Genomic DNA, 8511 nt, shown 5'->3' on the forward strand with positions numbered 1-8511 from the left:
CCAGCAGGAGTAGCTGGCTTTTATCACTACTCCACGAGACCCACAGCTAGCTGAGACCAGGGCTGGCCCTGGGAATGGTTGCCATCCTAGCCCATGGTCAGTTAGCCAGAGGTCACTTGTCAACTCATTCCTATCACTCTAGGCATCGGCTTAGGCTCCTGCATTTTGGAAAAGTGATAGGAGATGCAGAAGCCACAGATTGTCAGAACAAGGATCCTCACTGCCAATGACTGTAGCAACAATTCTGATCCCACATCACATGCCACTTCCAAATTTTTGAAATATTTAAGAGTAAACCATGCTGATTTTCCATTTCATTTTTATTTGACCTTTCTTTTTTAATCTCTACTTAATATTTATTTCTGCTTGTGATTTTAAACCCGTGCGAACTGAGTCTTTGAAGACAGATGATTTAATTTCACAAAAATATGAGACACATCATTAGATGCCACATAAAGACAGCTTTTGGGCATCCCAGTTTCTCAAACACCATGCAGCAATATTTTCTCTGACAAGTCCAACTATAAAGGGATAAGGCCATTTCCTGGTGCCCATAATCCCACCCAGGGAGCCACGGCTTCCCCACTCCTGGGAGCACCCTGCCCTGTGCACAAAAGACAGAAGAGTAACTTTCTAAAATTCTATACCCAGCTAAACTAAAAAAGGAACTAGACTGTAAAAAAGATAGCTTCAAAATCAAGAGGGATAGGCTCTATGTTATATTTCTTAACTGCCAAAAAAAAAAACCAGTAGAATTTTAGCAAAGCAAGAATGGAGCTGGGATCAGACGAGGAACCTGACACACAGGAACCCAAAACAGAGTAGTACAGCACAGGCGACTCCAGCTGACTACTCTATACAGATCTTGGGACTTCATAACAGACCGGAGCAGAGTCTTCCAATACCACCTGCTAGGGGTGGACTACCATGAGGATGTAATGAGATCCAGTATAGGTACATCACAACAAGATCAATCCACAAGTGCATGATGGGAGCTGTGCTCCAGGGTCCCTGCCAACTGGTTTAACTAAGAGGCCTATTAAGAGGGGGTGTGGAGAGATGGGCTCAGTAGTTCAGGGCTCTTGGTTCACTTCCAGTATCTACACGGTCACTAACGACCAACCATAATCATAGCCTAGGGGATCCAACAGGCATGTACTTGGTTCATTCATGCAGGCAAAATATTCATTCATACACACACACACACACACACACACACACACACACACACACACAATCTTTTTTAAAAGATGGGACTTGGAGGAAGCGCACAGAGACCTGAAGACTCTACTCACCTTTGGTAAGAATCAAAAAGGAATGTATCATGTAAATTCTAAGAGACCACAGTAGACAGCTAAGAAAACAGGACACGTAGGGTGGTCCCTCAGAATGCCACTGTTTGAATGTAAACCCGTGAGTTAGTGCCCAACACAGCAGATGTCATGTCAGGAAAACTTAGACCATGGCTCAGAGATAGATGGGCGGTGTACACACTATGTAGCCCATGATGTGTACATATGCATGTGACTGCCTGGATAAGGAAAGCAGCACGTGGGGTGCCCTACTTAGGGACACTGAGACCACAAGAGAACAAGAAAAGGAAACCAGAAGGACGACTGACATGTTCCCCTTCTCTTTCAACCCCAGTCCTTTAAAGACAAGGAGTGGGGTTACTAACCGGGTCAGTTTCTGCCTAGGACAAGTGACTTCTCCATGGGAGAAGCTGGGAGCTTCTAAAGTGGTAGCCCCTGAAAATCAGGAGCAAAGTTCCCGTGCATGTATGTGCCTATTTGAGCTTATCTGCTTTGGGGTTTGAGGTTTGGGCTTTATTCATTTTAGATTCTGCTTGTCATTTATTGTTGTTGTTCTTTGAGACAGGGTTTCCCTGCATAGCCTTGGCTGTCCTGAAACTTGTTCTGTAGACGAGGCTGGCCTTGAACTCAAAGATCCACCTGCCTCTAATTCTGATCTCTTAATTATGTGTACATGTATGTATATGCTCATGAAATCCAGTGCCTTGGGAGCATTAGTTCTGCAGGGAGCTGTGAGCTTTCCAATGAGGGTTTTGGAAACCAAACATGGGTCCCTGCAAGAGCAGTATATACTCATAACACTGAGGCCACTCTAGCCCCGGTGTTTTTGTTGTTGAGGTAAGAGCTCACTTAGCCCATGCTCTGGCATCACGCTCTCCATCCTCCTGCCTCAACCCCCTGAGGGCTGGGGTGACAAGATATTACTGAGCAGATTTCTGGAGGTTGTAGTTTTCGGAGTGGGAACCACCACCTCCCTAAAGAGAATAGGACAAAGGGACACCCCACCCTCTTGCAGTCGAGTGTGCATCCAGAAACACAGTCACAGGGCAGTGGAACCACAAACTACTGCAGTCTTTGGTATCCATGTGCCCCACCCTGGGAGAGGGGCAGGACTAAGCTGTTCTTCAGCAAGAAGGGGGAAACACTCCAGGGACTTTGCAGATGTAAACTGAGGACTTTGGATCTCCTGGTAACCCTAAAAGTCCTCACAGACCATGACAGAGGGAGGCTTAAAACAGAAGAGAAGGCCACGTGATGCTGGAACCAAGCCCTGAGCCCAGGGATGAGACCAGTCTCCACCTGACATGAGAAGTAAGGAGATTCTCCCTGATCCCCAAAGGACATGTGGCCAGTGAGACCACAGCAGACTTCTGGCATCCAGAGCCTTGAAGAATAAACTGTTGTTTTAAGCCACTAAATTTAAACACTCTGCAACAGCTCAGTAGGAAACTAAAACAAGTGCTGACTAGTAAGCATTTGCAGGGTTTCCAGCAAACTCACAAAAAGAAAGAAAAGAGGGAGGGGGCTGCAACCACCCTATACCATCATGCACTTGCTGCCAGAGCAAGGCAGGGAGCCCACAACTAAGGCAGCACTCTCCATCAGCCAGATGGGACCAGCATGCTGGGCCTGTCTCAGATACAGATGTCAAATGACAGCAGAATTAGAAATACAGGGCTCAGCCTCAACCTCTCCTAGCTCTGGGATCCTTGCAGTTCTCCAGGCTCAGTATCACCTTTGTGGCCACCCAGCATCCCATCCCCGAGGTTGCTGTTCTAAACAAAATGCAAAGAGTGAGCCAGCCTTGACACAGGCCCTCCTGGGTGCCACACAGGACCACAGAGTGCCTCCTGTCACTAGCTGGCACTCCATGATGCACTGCAATTTGGCTCACTCAGTATAAACCCTGTCTTCTCCTGACCCCTGGGCAGAGACTGGTACACACATGCCACCCCAACTCTGAGGGCCTCTCCTCAGCTCTGGTGTTTGCTGATCTCCTTTGCCAACTCTCCAGCCTTTCATCTTTCCTGTCAGAAGCAACCTCCTCCTTAGTCCCACTGAGGGTAGGTTCCAAGAAACTTCACAGAAATGACCTTACATCTTTTAAAGATCCTGGACACCTGCTTCCTGCCCTCAACACATCTTGATCCTACCCCATAGTCTTTCCTAAGCCATTCCCTTCTACCTGCCGACTTTCTCTGTCCCAACGGTGTCCCTTAAGTCCAGGTCCTGTCAGCCTGAGTACTTGGTACTTGTCAGCCAGCCCCCAAAATAAAAAAGTGTACATTTTTACTCCAGTTTTTCTGGAGAAATTGTTGTGCTGACAATTGTGCTCTCTTCAGAAACTTTTAAACTTAAGCACAGTCCCTCGATTCAAAATTGATTTTGCTCCTCTCCCCTCACCCACACACACCAGTTGCTTGCTGTAGGTTCAAGGCTTCATTTCCAGTGTGACCTCCCTGATATCAGCTCTCCCTCCATCTATCTACATCCCATAGGTCTGAGGCCATTTCAGGAACCTGGGCCCCTCCATCTGGATTCTATGTGTCAAAGCCCCTCTGTCTACACTCCAAGCGTCTGAGCCCTAGCTACACAACACCCCTCCATCTAGGCTCCATGGCTGAGCCCCCTGACTAGTTTACAGTTCTGCACCCCACCCCCACAGTCTACAGGTCTGGGGCCCCTGTCTACATTCCAGGGGTCTGAGCCCCTCTGTCTATACCCTGAACCCCCTTGTCTACAATTCCCAGCTCTAGCCCCTCCACCAATAACTCAATCCTCATTGTGGGCTGCCCTGCGTTCTTGCCCTACATTTCCTCAGTTCGGGTCCTTGGAAACGGTCTCTGCCCAAACAATGAGACCGCGGGCTGAGTTGGACATTAAAGTCCCCTCAGGGCCAGCCGGGCCGGCTTCTGAGCCGGGTCAGACCCCGCCCGAGTCCGGGGGGCTACGGCCCGTGGAACCCGCACATCCGGCCTGCGTGGGACCCCAGCCGCAGCCCGCGCGGGCAAGTTCCCGGAGTCCCGCGCGAACAAAGAAGGCGCGGGCGGTGCCCGAGCTCGGCCCCCACGGCCGCAGGAGGACAAGGCCGGGCCGAGCGGGGGCGCGCGCTATAGAAGAAAGACCCGCGAGGAGGAGCGCCGGCCCCGCTCACCTACCGGGCCGCCGCTTGCTCCCGCCGGGCGCCCGCCGAAAGCATCAACGGTCACCGCCGTCGCCGGGCCGGGGGCGGGGCTCCGGGAGGAGCAGGGTCCGGCCCCTGAGAGCAGAGCTCCGACTCCTGGGGGGGGGGGGCGGGACCCAGTCATTGTAGGGCGGGGCCCAGGGCCTAGGGGGCGGGGCTCGTGGGCGGGGCTCGTAGGGGAGCGGGTCAGGCCGTTGTGCACTTCGGGATCCCACCCACAGGTCCAGCTTCTGGAGGCTTGGCTCCTGAAAGCGGGATCCAACCGTTTTAGGAGGGTGTGACTCAGGGTCTTGGGGGTGGGGCTCACCGGGGATCCACCAAGTTTAGGATTTTGGTGGAGTCTGGTTTTGGGGAGCAGAGCTGGATGTAGGGACGGGTTAGGCTGTAGGATGTGGGAGTCAGGGACCAATGGGGTCCGGCTTCTGGGGGCCGGGCTCCTGGAAAGCGGAGTCTGCCTACTGGACAGCGGCTCGGGGACAGGCCGGGTTGGACTCAGAAGTGCTCACGAAGTAGGGACTTGCCCGAGACTGAAGACCTAACGGAAAGCTCAACAATCAGGGCGTAGGGCTAGACAGAGGCGGGGCGGAGCCTGGAGGCCGGGGCGGGACTTCCGCCTTGATCCAGCTGTGGAGTTGAGCTACTCTACTAAATCGCAAAAGCTAGATGGGTTTCTTTTTTGAGCGGCTGCCCAGGGCTGAACTGTGTGGTCTCCTTCACATGCACAGAGAGATTAATTCGTCCTCATTCAAGGGACAGTTCTTGTGAGGAAAGTTTCCCCACCTGCCAGGAAAGGCGTCATCTACCTGAGGGTGTGCATTTGCGATGGAGAGAGGTACATCAGTCCTTTTCCACGCACCACTCAGGCTATGATGCAGTAGTTGCACAAACTGATTTTATAGTTCCTCGCCCGGCCTTTTCATAACACTGGACCTTGTCTACCCCAAGGAGACCTTTCTTTGGAGAAAGACGTCAAGGACGGGATTCTCCTTCCCTTCCCACATTGACATCCTAGCAACCACAGCTTCTTTAGAAGTTTCATTCCCAGTAAGGCAGTAACTAGCTACAGTGCTTTTAGAAAACAGGCCACTGGGCGTTTTACTAAATAAAAAGTACTGTCCAGGAATTCACTGGCTCGGCCCTGTTCTTTCAAACACTACCCCAACCTAGTTCAAGCTTCTTGGACATGAGATTAAATCATCATGAACACCCCATAGCAGTAACCTTTAACACTCACTCCTTCCCTTAATTCAGGAAATGTAAATCATGGCTGGTAGTCCCCTCCAGAGTTTCCAGGACAGCAAACCCCTGGGTTCTGGTCAACGTGCCACTTCAGTTCACTGCATAGGTAGACGCATTGGCTGTCTATGTGTCTTGAGTAGGAAGCGCTGTGACGCTGAGGTCAATGGCAGTAACATGGCCCCATTTCTATGCATGTGGTACCAGCTCACATCTCTCTCTGCTTGGCCTCAACAACCTCCTTCAATCTCCACAAAATCTCTCTGCTCTTTCTTTCTTGGCCCTGCTTTCTCTCTCCTGTCTTTTCTCCCTCTTTAAACATTTGTTGCTGATCCATTCTCCAGCCTGCAGTCAACCCTGCTATTGAGCACGGCCCTGTCCTCTTGTGTGGGTCGCTGCTCTTTCTGCTTTCTCCCCATCCATGGCCACTCTTCTTGCTTCCAGCCCCAGAGATGCTGACAGTCAGTCCTCTTGTTACCTGTCACCCTGACTATCTGCTCCCTGGTGGAACTTCAACTAGATGAGACCTAATGTCAATAAGCTGTCCCAAGGTACAGAAAGGGAGGTAGGGGGAAGACAGAGCCTTTGAAGCACAACCAGGCCAGAAGGAAGCAGGCCACAGGGCCCTGCCTCCTGGAGCTGTGCAAGGCATCAAGAAGGGTGGAGAGCAGCCAGCAGAGGCTGTGAAAGATGTCCAGCCCAGGGGTCTTTTTTGCCTTTCATTTCCTCCAGACTGGGCTGGCTTCCAGATGCCTTATAGGCTTGATGTAGGAACAGGGGAGAGAGCTCAAGGGACAGTCCCCAAGCCTGGATCCTCAGACTGGTGAAGAAGCTATTCACAGTGTGAAATGTCTATTCCTCCAGCCAAGATCTTTCATGTGACCACAGATGAGCAGACCATGCTCAGCCTAAGGTCTGTCCTTTCACTGCTCCAGGTTGCCTTCTCCCTGGTTTCTGTCCCTCTTTGGTAGCACCTTTACAAGGGCAAGCATGCAGAGCCCAAACCAGCCAGAAATCAGTCACCTGTCTGAATTATCAGGCAAGGAGTTAGGAGGCGGATCCAGCCAAGGCGGCCGCATGAGGAGCCCATGCTGGACACGTTAAGTTTTGGAAGATGGGAAAGTTCTAAAAAGATGGACAGGGAGGTGGCTGCACAGTTTACATGTGCTTGATGCCAGTTAACTAACGGGTGATGATGGTGCTGATGTGGGAAGCACACAGAGGATCCTCAAAACATTACGAATATAACCATGTCATCTAGCAAATCCCACTACTGATATGTGCCCTGAGGAAGTAAGGTCTGTATGGCAATACCTGCACCCCATGCTCACCGAAGCACTGTTCACAGGGGCCGGGATATGGGATCCACTTTATAAGCACAGGAATAAAGGAAATGTGGCATACAATAGCATTCTATGCAGCCTTGAAAATGAGCAGCATCATGCTTCGTGTAACATATATGTAACATACGTGCCTGCAGCTTTGGTTCGTCCCGCTGGGGCCTCCCATAAACTTATCAATGTAGTGAAAGAATGGAGACTTGGATCAGTGTGCCTGCCCAAGTGTCCAGCTGCCCTCTTACCTTCCCCCAGTCCCCTCTACTGAGGATGCCGCTCTACCTGTTGGTCATCTCTCTTCACCTGTCACTCCTGTATAGGCTCAACTCTGGGGTCGCCCTCTGGAACCAGCTCTCATCCCTCCCCTACCCACAGCCCCCCGGGCACCCACCAACCTATGCCTGCCACTGAGGGTCACATAGGCAGCTGTGCAATGCTGCCCCACAAAGCCACATACATACCCCAAACAGAGAGATCCGTTGAATCCTTCTGACCACTAACCAGTACTGTGCAACAGCTAGGCCCTGGGGACACAATGTCCACTTAGGCAAGCATAAGGCTGGAGGAGCTGCAACGAGCTGGCCAGCAGGTGTGATTGCCATTCATGCTCCTGGCAGAGCCCTTGGCTGGGACAAAAGTTGGGGCCTTAGCCCTACAAACTGGGGAGCAGGTTTGAAAGCAGGTACAGAGGCTACCCCATGAAAAGACAGCCAAAGGCTTGCTGAGGACTTAGTGACTTTAAAGGTAGCTAGAGAACATGAGGAACTTAGAAAAAGCTAAGAACCCCAAGTCCAGCTAAGATACACCCCTTGCCAAATCCCCCCCCCCACACACACACACACACACACACACACACACACACACACACACACACACATACACTGCTGTGTTTGAACTCCCCGGCCCTTTCCTAAAATGCTGGCTTTAAGAGCTCAGACCCCTCTTTCTAGAAAGCTCTCCTTTGGATCACCCCTCTTCCATGGTCTGTAGACACCACCAGCTGCACCGTGTTACAAAATCCATGAGGAGTAAACAGATGAAATATATTAAATGAAGCATTATGTTTTTCACCAGAACACACGAAAGAAATTAAATAGGACATACTGTTACTAAATAGAGCCTGTGTTAATTAGGAAGACTGTTACCAAATAGAACATGCATCAATTAATGGACCATATTGTTGCCGAGCAGAACACAGGATCATTAACTACAGCAGACTGCTCCCGTGTGAAGCTTTTTCTCTTGGGTCTCCGAAGCTGCAGAATGGGGGACAGGGAGCTCCTGCAGGTATAGGCCTGGGGCAATTTCACAAAGCAGAAAAGGGCTTTGCTGCACAAGCGGACGTCCACATGCATGAGAGCATCAGCACCCTGTGCAGATCCCACTTTGAGATGCTCCTCTTAAGGGACCCATCTACGCTCACTATCACACTGGAAAGTTC

General features: G+C 51.0%; 1 protein-coding gene across 1 annotated transcript in view; it reads right to left on the minus strand.

Annotated features, from left to right (window-relative positions):
• Rgs12 (regulator of G protein signaling 12) overlaps positions 1-4566 on the minus strand; it is a 92515-nt gene extending 87949 nt beyond the window's left edge. Inside the window, exon 1 of the mRNA XM_032916291.1 lies at positions 4472-4566. The gene's annotated coding sequence lies outside the window, so the exon portion shown is untranslated. The remainder of the gene's footprint in view (positions 1-4471) is intronic.
• Between the last annotated feature and the right edge of the window lie 3945 nt (positions 4567-8511).

The sequence above is a fragment of the Rattus rattus genome, chromosome 11 (genome assembly GCF_011064425.1).
Source record: "Rattus rattus isolate New Zealand chromosome 11, Rrattus_CSIRO_v1, whole genome shotgun sequence".
Classification (NCBI taxonomy): domain Eukaryota; kingdom Metazoa; phylum Chordata; class Mammalia; order Rodentia; family Muridae; genus Rattus; species Rattus rattus.